Here is a 13301-nt window from a genome sequence, read left to right on the forward strand (position 1 = left end):
TAAGACTAATCTTAAACCATTTAATACAAGCACATTGATTAAATTTGCAAGTGTCAGGGCACAAGGGAAAAAAATCTACCCCTCTGGTCCCGTCTCTGGCTGAATTAGCAATCAAAACAGTATTAGACAGTTGGGAGAGGAAAAGTCAATTTAACAACAAACGTATGAAGAATTTTCATGGCAGTAAATTCTGAAGAAAAATAAGATATATTTGAGATATTTAACACATATCAAGAAAACTGGAGCATAAGGAAGAGAGAAAGGGAAGATTTTCTATAATTAGGAGGATGATTGTATTTTATTGTGAGTAAAGTAAGTTTCTTGGGGAGGAGATGTTCACTAATAAACATTGTACACCTGGGGAACATCAAACAAATGACATTCGTATAGGTCTTAAAAGCAAGGAGCAGTGATTACTTCACTGATTAAGAAAAGGGCCAAGGACCGAGACAAGGACAAAAATTTCTTCTAAGTCTCTAGGGACTTCAATGCTCTTAAAATGAAATTTAATTCAAGATGGATTAAAGACTTGATATTAGACAGAAACCTATAAAATACATCAAAGAAAACACAGGCAGACATTTCAGAATATAGAGTTCAGAGGTGTTTTCAATGACTCAACTCTGTACATATATAAAACAAAGCAAAGAGACAAACAGGATTACCTCAGAATAAAAAGTTTCTGCGTGGCAAAATTAAATATTGTTAAATGAAAAAGACATACTATCCAATGGGAGAAAACAGTTGCACAACATACATAAGATAAAGGGCTAATATCCAAGACAGATAAAGCATTTCCAAAAGTCAACAGCAGAAAAACAAATAATTGGATCAAAAATATGGGAAGACTGGAACAGACACATCTCTAAAGAAGACATATAGATGGAAAAAAAGCAAATGAGAGTGTTTAATCTTTACTGATTATTAGAAAAATGCATGTCAAAACAGTGAGCGATCATCTCAAACCATATAGGATGGCTTGTATCAAAAGGCTAGAAACAACCATGCTTATAGTGATTTCAATCCTCACAAATATGAAAATTCCTTTTACATTTCAGCTCATATCTAGCATAAAGACTGTACTCTATGAATTTTTAGATGAGTGTATACTTATTTCTTGGGGGGGAGGGCTAAAATTTTCACTAATATCTATCAAGTTCATCTAGTCAGTTATTCTTTTTAATGCCATCACTTCCTTTTTAATTATTTTCTTAATGTTCCAATTCATGAGTTTCAAAGAGGAGGACACAGTGGCACATGAGACTGAGTGTTCGGTGGCTGAGAGCCATTCCACTGGCCAGCCCACAGCCATGGAAGGATGAAGGACCAGGGAAAGGAGAAATGGTTGGTAGATGGTTTACTTCTCTCTTCTTCCCAGCGTAGTCCTCTCTCTCCCTTACAGCACAATCGTAGTTATAGTTTTGGTCGTAGTCCCAGTCATATTATAGTTCCATCATTCTAGTCGCCTCGTAACCTCAAAATCCTCTACTTTCTAGTTGCATAGTCCTCATCTTTCTAGTCTCCTCTATCCCCTTAGAGCATAGTCACATAGAAATCATGAAGGGTTGGGGTACACATAGGTGAGGTTGAATATTGTAATAATAATAAACAGATGTAAAGCCATTCCTTAGTGGAAATTCTAGGAGATTAACTCAAGGACAAAATTTCATCTGATGATTCAGCATTCCATATTACTAAGAGATCCGCTCAAGGGCGGGATTCCATCCAGAGTGTATTGCTTTCTCTTTTCCTCGGCTAGTAATCCATTTAACCAATCATAGTAAATTTAGTTCTTATATTTCTGGTCATTTTGTATGAACACAGTAAGTGATATATTAAGCTTAAAGGTTGGCTCTTCCTGGGACCTCTCACTATATACTCCAGACCACAGTCTCAGGTCAGGTTGGTCTTTCCTAACCCCAGCAGAGTCCTTCTTCAATTACTTCATTTTGGTACATGACAGTTTGTTTCATGACCATGCTCTTAACTTATATGTATGGTGCTTAGTTTGTCCCCTTTCAATGCGAGGGTAGCTTACAGGTTAACCTCCAGTCCCTTTGTTGTCCATCCAGTTCCTTCATTGGGACACTACTTTTGGAATGTTAGGAACTAAGGGCAACTGAAGCTTACGTCAAGTAAATATGTATGCCCAGGAGTAAACATTGTTTTGGAGTCAATTAACTCCCATGTTACAAAGCATAGCATGAACTGTCTTCCTGTGTCTATACAGAAAGGACATTGCTAAACCATGCAAGTGAAATAAAGGAAAGAGAAAAGCAATATAGGATTATTAGTGCTTGATGGAATTGGGTGTGCCTCAGAGGCACTGTTGTGGAAGTAACTCAATAAACATAAACTCCCTGAGGAAGGAGCAAGGACAACCAATTCAACACCATTTCTTTAAGAGATGTGTTGAGATCTCTTACGATTATTATATTGTTGTCCATTTATCCCTTGAGGTCTGTTAATATTTTATTTATTTAAATTTTTTGTTTTATTTTCTGGACACACCAAGTGATGCTCAAGGCTTACTTCTGATTCTGTGCTTAGAGGTCATTCTTGATGGGGCTCAGGAGACCGTATGGAGTGCTGGAGATGAAATCCACACTGGTTGTGTGTAAGGCAAGTGCTCTATCAGTTGTACTCTCTCTTCAGTTCGAGTATTTAAAAAAATGCTTCTAAATAAATGCTCCATTGTTATCCAGCAATCACTGTGTCACTGTCATCCTTTTACTCAAGCAGGCACCAGTAATTTCACCATTCGTCCCAGCCCTGAGATTTTAGCAGCCTCTCCTTACTCATCTTTTCCAACATATTGGAGGCTCTTTCAGGGATAGGGGAACGGGACTGTTATTCTTACTGTTTTTGGCATACCGAATACACCATGGGTAGCTTGCCAGGCTCTGCTGTTTGAATAGTAAATGTAATCAAATATCCAGAAATACCATGCCTATATATTTTGCCAAATAAATGAAATAACCAAATCAAAAAGATATTTGCAGTCTGGGGAGATAGCTCAAAGAGTTAGTGTCTATGCTTTATGTACCTGAGACCTGCATTTAATTTCTGATGCCTCCATATCTCCACAGCACTGCCAGGAACAACCCCAGAGCACCAACTCAGAAACATCCTATGAGTACCCCCAGATGTGGCGGCAACCCTCCCTCCCCCAAACTGCCCCAGCCTAATACATATTTGCATTGACATGTTCAACAACATTATTCATACACATACATACATATATATATACACACAAATGTACACATATGCTTCCCAGTGGAGTAAAACTTTAAATAAAATATAATTCTGCTATTTAAAATAAAATGAAACTCTAGTTCTTTCTGACAAAATGATTAGATCTTATATTAAGTGAAATAAATAAGGAAGTTGTAAACAGTTATGTAGTTTCACTCATGTAGAATATAAATTACTGAAGCAAACAAATTAATATAAAATTAATATAAAGCAATAAAATGAACTAGACTTTGGTGACAACTATGGTGATTATTGCCAGGAAAAGGCATGCATAGTATTGATGGAACAAACAAGTCACTCTGTGTCTTTTGATTGGTGATTCAGACTATTTACTTTTACGGAAATTATTCACACATGGAGCTTACTCATTCCCTTCCACACTTATTTTATTTTTTTGGCTGTTTTATATTTTTGTTGATTTCCTTTTACACGTAAGATAGGAACACTTGTATTGTCTTACTAGGGTTTTTTACTTTTAAAAACTCTGGTCTAGATATATTTTAATTTACATCTTCTACTATAATCATTATTATTCATCAGATGATAATTAACATCCATGACTTGAAGCCATTCGTTTAGCTTTTAGTGAAACCCTTTTCTAGTATAGAATTTCCTTAATCCCACATTAATTTATTTCCCATTCACTGTGACAAATTCCTGAAATGAATATATTCATGCATTCTCATGTAAAATAACATCCTGATTATTTAAAGATTACTATGGGGTCTGGGGATAGTTCACTGATAGAGTGCTTGCCTTGCAGCTTGAGTGCAGGAGTTCAATTTCCACCAGAGCCCATACATGATCCTGGTAGCACTTGTCTTTTGGGACCCCCAGGGCTACAGCCCATGTGCCACTTCCAGAGAATGACAACCAAGTGTGTAATCATCCCAGTTCTCACAAGATTACAATGGAGTGCACAAACATTGCAGTTGGGTGTGCAACTCTCAGCTACAACCAAAAGAGGAGGGAAAAGAACTTCTTTTAGAATTACTGAACTGCTGTGTATTTTTCCCAAATTACTGATCTCTGTTTGTTCCATAATTGTCTCCTCTCTTCCATGATGGAATAGTTCAACTCCGGCCAAAAAGGAAAAGGCAGTCACATCATGAGTGGGTGGGTTAAGGGTACAAAATGAACCTGATGAAATCCTTTGTTTATACCTGGTTAATGGTTTCCAGTGGAAATCATTCCTACTTCTTTTAGAAACCCCAGCCCTACCCTTTGTTATTTTCATGTTGCTTTTATGTTGTTTCCTTATAAATCTTCATTTATCAGGGCAATTTATCTCCATTTAAAAAAATCCAAAGTAAATTTGCCTTTAAGCCAAACAGCAATCAGGATAATAGAGAAAAAAAGAGAGGACATTTACATCTAAGTAAGTTGGACATTCTTCTGTCTTCCTCTCTCAGAACATTATATTCTGCAAACTCAAGTTTATTGCAAGTGAGTCAGTGGAATAAAAATATAATCTTATTTGATATTTATTAACTTTATACTAAATGTTTTTAAGAGATACTTTTCTACACCACTGGCTTACACCATACCAAACTCTGTAAATCTTTGAGTCATAGAGTAGGCAAAAATGGGAGATTGATACCCCCCACCTCTCATCCCAACTAGAATCAGTCTTCTGAACAAGGTATAATTGTTCCAATCATTCAGGTTTCTCCATAGACACTTGCCACATTGTTCCCTTAAGGTTATCATGGTTATTTGATACATTTTCCGATGGCATGCATGATGCTCAGTATATAATAAATAACAATATTTTTAGATTAAATAGGACATTTTATTCATTTCTGCATGTTTTTAATAGCTCTACGTTGCCCTAGAATGGATTGAATAAACACATTTATTATTAAATCATGCACCTACTCTACGATCAGAAATTGTTTTTCATATAAATTCTTCTTAGGTTTTTCACTCCCAGCAGCAAATAGTGGAACTTTAATTGGCACTTATATCAGAACAACATGCTCAGATATGAATTCATAAATATTATTTGCATGTTTGGTGTTTAAGAGTACAGTTAGAGTTTATCTTTAGTTAATGGCACATTAGAAATTTATTTGCAAATAATTAAAATAGTCATCTCTATACTAGGGAGGGAGACCAAGATTCTTTGTTACCTCTTAAATATGATTTTGAAATTTACTATTTGTTGGGCTCAGAGCAATAGCCAGAGGGAAACAGAACCACCTTGCATGCAGCTGACCTAGAGTCATCCTGGCTTCCATATGGTATGTCTTCCAGCACAGCCAGGAGTAATTCCTTAGTGCAGAAGCAGGAGGACCCTGGGGCACGGGTACATGTATGCTACCCCTCAAAAAGCAAAACAAACAAAATTTACCATTAGTAGCCAATGAGCGGGCAAATTGCTTTCACAATGCCAATGTTTACTTTTCTCCTTTTTTTTTTTTTTGGTTTGTTTTATTTTCATTTTGTGGGCACACTGGCTGTGCTCAGGGCTTAGTCCAGTCTGAGCTCAGGGTCATTGCTGGTGCTGCTTGGGGAACTCTGTGGGGTGGAACTCAGGTTGTCCATGAGCAAGGAAAGTGCCATACCTGCTGTACTATCTCTCCGGCCCCACTTAAAAAACCAACAATTTATTTTGACCAGTGAATATATAAATTGTCTACTTTTGTTTTTGACTCTGCTTTTGGCATTCATAAGTAAATAGTTCCTATTTGTTTAGACCCTACTACATGTTGCGTGCTTAATCCAATTTTGTCTACTTTTTCATAACTTCACAACTTAAAAAATTATAATCCTATTTAAGAGGATAATTAATCTCTTTACTATTAATAATCTTAAAGTGTATAAGTAAAGATTATTTAGAACAGGCCAACTTAAATGTTTTTCACTTGCAACCTTTTATCTCATGAGAAATTTTTATATAATCCCAGGTTATATAGATATCTAAAACAGGTATATAAGTCAAACATTCAGTGATAATAAATCACAAAGAAATTTATTGTAAAGCAAAATTATAAATTGTTTCACATCCCCACATTTATTTTTGTGACCTCTTAATGGGCTTGAGATTTACTGTTTTGAAAATGAGGCTATACAAAAACAGAACCAAAAATATGAAATCTATATGCATATCTGTGCAGATATATTTTGTATAGTATAGCAAAATCTTACATATAAATCTAGTTAAATATCTTTCATCCACCTACATATCTTTCATATAGAGCAAGACAGGATTAATTTACTTATTATTATAAGTCCTCGCCGCCGGGGCCCCTTGGAGGGGAGCGGGTTGAGCTTTCCTCCCCGCCCCGACCAGGGCTCCAGCAGCCAAAGACCTCCAGGACCAGCCACCACCATGCTGAGACCACTCTACGCACACATAAAGGTACTGGCAGAGGGACAAAGTCACGTGGGTTCCGGGGCCAAGATCTCCAAACCTACTCGGATTTGGGCCGAGCATCCTCCACCCAGATCCTCCAAATTCCAGTAGGCGGGGGTCACATCCACCAACTGGCCCCCTGGCGCCGTGTAATCCCATCAGCGGCCAAGACTCAGAGACTATAAAAACCAGCTCCCGGAAACGTCTTATTATGACATCTTATTATCTCGTTCCTACTTTGGACAAACTGGCAGGCTACCGAATGTAGCCTGCCCACAAGGTAGAGTCTGGCAAACTCCCTGTGGCGTACCCAATATGTCAAATACCAGTAACAATGATGGGTCTCATTCTCCTAAAGAGCCTTGAATATAATCTCAGGGCTAGGATGAAGGAGACGTTACTGGGGCCTGCTCGAGGCAATCGACGATTAACAGGATGATTTGTGATTTGTGATTTATTATTATTTGTTTCTTTTTAGGGCCATACCAGAGGTACTCAGGACTTGATCCTCACTCTGTGCTCAGGGATCACACCTGCACCTGTGTGGGCCAATTACAACACCACTAGCTTTTGTTTGTTTGTTTTTGTTTTGGTGCTACAGGGCTTACTCCTGGCTCTGCACTCAAGTATCACTCCTGGTGGCTTGGGAGAAAATGTGGGGGACTGGGGATGGAATACAGGTTTACTCCTGCCAGGAAAATGCCCTAACTGCTGTACTATAGCTCTAGCCCTAAGACAGCCTTATTTTATTTTATTTTTTATTTTTAAAATTTTTATACATTTTATTTTCATAAAGTAGCTCACAATAATTCATTACAAATAGTATTCAAACACCCACCCAACTAGGGAGTGTCTTCCTACCACAGAGAGGGAAGTGTGTGAAGGTTGTTGATTTCATTCTGGGGCATTTTAAGAGAATATAAGCAAGTATGTTAAAACCAAACACATGTGTGCTGCTTTAGGTACATCAGTGGTCTAGAGTATAGCAGGTCCACTCCAGGAGAGTCTGCATTGCTCTCTTCCAGGAGCTTTGTTGTATAGTCTCTGGATCTTGGCCATTGATGAGATTACATGGCACCTGGGGCAGTTTGTGGGTGAGACTGGATCTTGGTGGAGGGTCCCAGTGCTAATTAGAGCAGGCCTGGAGATCTCAGCCACTGGTTTCTGCATATCTGGGCTCCTCTGCCGGTTCCTTCATGCATGAGGCTCATCCGAGTGTGTAGACAGCCTTATTTAAAAGAGAAGACTAGCACGGTTGTGGAGACTTGCAAATACAAAGTCTTGATGGACAGATAATTGGTAGGTTGAGGAAGAGTTGTAGTTCAAGAACTAGTGGTGGGCTGGTGGAGGGATGTGTGTTGGAACACTGTATAATTGAAACCATGAATAGCTTTGTAATGTTCTATCTTGCTTGCAGTGATTCAATAAAATAAAAAAATTAGCATTAATAAAAAAACAAAAAGTTTCAGTATCTGTATTTCAAACCATAACACATGAAAGGAGAGACAGAGACAGAGACAGAGAGACAGAGAGAGACAGAGACAGCCACAGACACAGAGACAGAAAGAGAGCCTTGCCAATCCACTGAAGGAAGTGGATTGGCAAGGCTCATCCCTAGTATTGGACAATCTGATTTATTTATAGCCTATCAACTTAAATAATAATTTCACCTTATTAAAAATCTTCACACAAACTAAGATTTTTATAAAATGAGATTAATATTTCATCTCATCGCTGGAGCGATAGCACAGCGGTAGGGCGTTTGCCTTACAAGCGGCCAACATGGCCGACCCGAGTTCAATTCCTCTGCCCCTCTCGGAGAGCTCGGCAAGCTACCGAGAGTATTTGATATGCTAAACACAGTAACAACAAAGTCTCCAATGGAGACGTTACTGGGCCCGCTCGAGCAAATCGACTATCAACGGGAGGGCCTTTACCTTTACGTTTACCTTAATATTTAACCAAACATATCAAGGCAATGACATATCCCTAAATTTCTCCTGCCCCTATGAAGTATATTTAGTCAAGTACCATAGCCTGGACAGTTTGAAACAAAAGTAACCATAGCATAAGGTAAATATTGGGATTCACATTACAGATGAACACAATGATATTCATAGATATTAAAGTTATTTGGTGCTTGCTTCGGCAGCACATATACTAAAATTGGAAAGATACAGAGAAGATTAGCATGGCCCCTGCGCAAGGATGACATGCAAATTTGTGAAGCATTCCATATTTTTTAGGTTTCGTGCCTTGGCTTGTTCCCCTTGGTGGCCTGGTGACCTCCCAAGGCCACTGGACAGTCAGTCAGGTTTGGGCCTGCAGTGATGAGACACGCAGGGCCTCACCAGATGGGGGTGAAACCGGCCCTTTCCTCCCCATCCCAGAAAGACCTCGAGTCTCCGCCTGCAAATGACCTCTCTGGCTCCTGATCAAGCTGATTAATGGCCATGATGCCAGAGACTCAGAAACAAATCTTGAAACCCAGTGGCTTTTGGCAGAAATGCATCTGGACCACATACACGGCCATGGCTCCAGAGGCAAAAGGACTTAATTCAGAGCCCGGCAGCTTGCAGCAGAAAAGTGTATGGATCACGCGTTAAACTACAGCGCCATGCCTCCCCAGGAGGGAAAGGGTGTTGCTCCCTTCCGCCTTCCCCCCCCCGACCCCCCCATGCCCCCCCCCCCAGCAAAGTGGCCTCAGCCTCAGAGCTTATAGGAAAGCCAGGTATGAGCTGGCAGTGACGGGGCAACTGCAGTCTCATGGGAAGGGGGGCGGTACCTGCTCGTCCTTCACTCCCTACTGAGGTCCTGAGTTGCCCCCCACAAGCGGCTCTCCAGCACAGCCATAACACCAGATGCACAGAAACCAATCTCATAATTATCTGGCTCTTTGCAGAAATCCAAAATCATTATATGATTCTCATAACCTGCTATAGAAAATAAAGCATTTCATAATGCCTTTACAGCAATTCTGATTGTTGGTGGTGGTGGGGGAATTCTAAACAATAATGGTGCATCTTTTGTTGAAATAATGAATGTAAACAATGTAGAGAAGAGTTAAGTGGAAATCATCTGCCTTACAGGCATTGGGAGGGGTGGAAGGGGGGTATATTGGGGTTCTTGGTGGTGAAAAATGAATACTGGTGAAGGGAGAGGTGTTTGATCATTATATGACCGAGACTTAAACCTGAAAGCTTGGTAACTTTTCCCACAATGATTCCATAAATAAATCACTTAATCACTTAACTTCCCATTAGCCGTCGATTTGCTCGAGCGGGCGCCAGTAACGTCTCCATTTGTCCCTGTCGCGTGCTAGTGTAGCCCAATGGCATCTGTTCGCTCTGGGAACATGAAGAGCCTCAAACCGATCGTTCATGATCTTGACGAAGAAGTCTGACCATCTGGTAGGTGGGCGGCCACGCGGTCTTTTGACATCCCGTGGAATCCAGTCGGTAACAGCTCTAGTCCAGCGGTCGTCTTTAAATCTCATTATGTGACCAGCCCATCTGATTTTTGACACCTTGGCAAATGAGACAGCGTCCCTGATTCTTGATCGTCGACGGATATCGGAACTCTGGATAAATAAATCACTTAATCACTTAACTTCCCGTTAGTAGTTGATTTGCTCGAGCGGGCGCCAGTAACGTCTCCATTTGTCCCTGTCGCGTGCTAGTGTAGCCCAGTGGCATCTGTTCGCTCCGGGAACATGAAAGGCCTCAAACCGATCGTTCATGATCTTGACGAAGAAGTCTGACCATCTGGTAGGTGGGCGAGGTCTGCTGCAGCGCTGGGGCGCCAGTTTTCGCAGAGGCGCCAACTTCGACTCCTGGGGCCAGCTGGTGGAGGCGATCGACGAGTATCAGCTATTAGCAAGACATCTGCAAAAAGAGGCCCAAGCTCAACACAATAATTCTGAATTCACAGAAGAACAAAAGAAAACCATAGGCAAAATTGCAACATGCTTGGAATTATGAAGTGCAGCTTTGCAGTCCACACAGTCCCAAGAAGAATTTAAGCTGGAGGACCTAAAGAAGCTAGAGCCAATCCTAAAGAATATTCTTACATATAATAAGGAATTCCCATTTGATGTTCAGCCTGTCCCCTTAAGAAGAATTTTAGCTCCTGGTGAAGAAGAAAATTTGGAATTTGAAGAAGATGAAGAGGAGGGTGGCGCAGGCGCAGGCTCTCCGGATTCCTTTCCCGCGCGAGTGCCCGGTACTTTATTGCCGCGGTTGCCCTCAGAATCTGGAATGACGTTACTCACAATCCGAATCGAGAAGATCGGCCTAAAGGATGCCGGCCAGTGCATCACCGTCAGCGTGAAGGATATCAATGGTATAGATTTAGCCCCTGTGCAAGATACACCCGTGGCTTCCAGGAAAGAGGATAAATAAATATATATAAATAAATAAAGACAAAAAAAATTATTTGCACAATACTTTTTTTTTTTCTTTTTGGGTCACACCCAGCAATGGACAGGCATTACTCCTGGCCCGGCACTCAGGAGTTACTCCTGGCTGTGTTCAGGGGACCATATGGGATGCTGGGAATCAAACCCCGGTCGACGCGTGCAAGGCAAATGCCCTACCCTACCCACTCTGCTGTCTCTCCAGCTCCCTGCACAATACTTTTATCAGTTGGATGGAGCATCTGAACTGTATTATGAAAGGACTTGTGTTTCCAAAATTCTCTTTCACTATATATACTATTTCACAAGTTAGTCCTTTTTCATTTATGTAGAAATAAATTTTCTTGGACCCAAGCTCTTATAAAAAAAAAACACGTTTATTTGGCTTATTTGGTGGCTGTATATTTTAAAGAGCTAATGTTTACAAAGTCTAAAAGAATAGACATCTTTCCTTAATAACAGCTCTCTCTGCCCAAAGAGGCTAGGGAAATCCTAACCCCCAAATCTAGAGAATCATCTTGTCCTCTACAGTCTCTGCAAACTTTTCCCTGATGTCCATTCCAGAAGCCAACACATGAAGTTAAAATCCTACTACTGCTTATGTAGAATATGTCCATTTCATGTCTCTAGTTGTTATTTTATATTTAAATTCTGCACTTAATCACATTCAGACTAGTTTAACTTCTGTAGGGGAACTGCAAGGGTTCGTGGTCTCTTATTCAGCTAATGAGAAAAATGACTGACAAGGAAGAAAGGAAAAATATTAAGGGACAGGCAACTGTCAGTACCTCACACAGAGCGAAAGGTGGACAGTGGACTTTCCCTAGTAGGGGTGCTTGATAAGATTCTTTTTTATTGGCATTGTTTATACCTGGGGGTGTACTCAGGATTTACTCCTGGCATGGTGCTCAGGGATGACCGGCAGTCTCTGGGGACCATATGTGTTGCTAGTTCTTAGTGCTTTCCCTGGTGAGTCCTTTGGTGGGTAGCTGTGCCTTGCAGGCTGTCTTTCAGCACAGGAAACCACTAGCATGGTGGCACATTCGCCTGGTCCTTGAGGTCTTTTTCACTTTGAAGGGGCTCACTGTTCAGTCTCTCCTGCAGACCCACCAACTCTCTTCCTGCTCTCCCAGGAGGTCCTTCTCCAGGTGTTATTACCTCCTGATTGCTCCCAGACAAAAGGCTAACACTTTGATGTTAAGGCTAAAATTTTAATATCATTTCCAGGTGAGTGCCAACTAGTTTCCAGTCATTGCTTTTCGCCCTTTGCAATCAAACTATTCAGGCTAAACGTCTCAGAGTTCGTGAGTTCACCTACGACTTGATATATTCAATTGTTTGCGTTCGCCTCCCGTGGCAAGTGAGTCATCTTCTGATTCCCGCGTTGATTCTTCTGAGACCCTCCAAGTTTGTTGTCTCTCGTCCATCAGCAAATGTCCTCCAAACAACTAAGAGCGTTGCTATCCTGTGTCGTTTGGAATATTGGATGATCTCTCCCTTTTGCCCGGTCCTGGTGCGTTCAGAGCGACGTCGGGAATCCGAGCCAGAAAAAAAAGTTCCTAAGTCGAGTGTCCTGGAGTTTTCTCTCCCAGGAGGAAGCCCTAGGATCTGCAGAAGTAAAAGCGCTCAATAACAGTTGAAAACCCTGATTTGCTAAGTGACCAGAGGGGAAAAGTGCGGTGCCTGAGAAACATTTCTTTCCTTGAGCAGAACTCCGAGCCCGCTCCCAACTTTCCCTTCCGCGCGGGATTGCGGCTGCGGGGGGAGGCGGAGGGGCGCCCAGGGGAGGACCAGTGCGCATGCCCGGTATTCCCAGCCTCCTTCTGGCGCGCGCCCAGCGCGGCCCCGCCCCCTCCCGGCGCTCGGGGGCGCGCGCGCGCGGTCTCGCGGAGCGTGCCCTGCGTGCGGGTTCCCGCCGAGCCCGCCGGGCGCTGGATCCCGGACCGCCCGCGCCGGGGTCTGAGGAGCGGGCACTGGGTCGGCTCGACGGCGGCGAAAAGCTGCGAGCGACGGCGGCGTGGGAGGCGGCGAGCGGCGCGGGCGGTGAGTGCGGGGGGTCGCGGACGAGCGGGCTGCGCCTCCGCGCGTGCGCAGCGCCAGACCGTCCGGCCAGGGGCGCGCTCCCGGCCGCGGGCCGGAGGGGCAGCGCTTGGCGGGGCGGCTCGGGGTCCCCGGGCGCCGCGCTGCGGTGGTCGCGCCCCGGCGCGGGCGGCCGAGGCGCCGGGGGCGCGGCCGGGACGCCCTCAGGGGTCGGAGACGCGTCTCCCGGCCGGC

General features: G+C 42.5%; 1 protein-coding gene, 1 non-coding gene and 1 pseudogene across 2 annotated transcripts in view; all 3 read left to right on the forward strand.

The window, feature by feature from the left end:
* Positions 1-1257: 1257 nt before the first annotated feature.
* Positions 1258-11013, forward strand: LOC130030364 (axin interactor, dorsalization-associated protein-like; annotated as a pseudogene).
* LOC130030943 (U6 spliceosomal RNA) lies at positions 8750-8856 on the forward strand. Its single transcript, XR_008793587.1, has one exon. It is a non-coding gene; the product is annotated as a U6 spliceosomal RNA (small nuclear RNA).
* A 1906-nt stretch (positions 11014-12919) lies between the features above and the next one.
* Positions 12920-13301, forward strand: part of BTBD3 (BTB domain containing 3) — a 34053-nt gene continuing 33671 nt past the window's right edge. Inside the window, exon 1 of the mRNA XM_056121322.1 lies at positions 12920-13070. The gene's annotated coding sequence lies outside the window, so the exon portion shown is untranslated. The remainder of the gene's footprint in view (positions 13071-13301) is intronic.

The sequence above is a fragment of the Sorex fumeus genome, unplaced genomic scaffold, assembly GCF_029834395.1.
Source record: "Sorex fumeus unplaced genomic scaffold, SorFum_2.1 ptg000044l, whole genome shotgun sequence".
Classification (NCBI taxonomy): Eukaryota; Metazoa; Chordata; class Mammalia; order Eulipotyphla; family Soricidae; genus Sorex; species Sorex fumeus.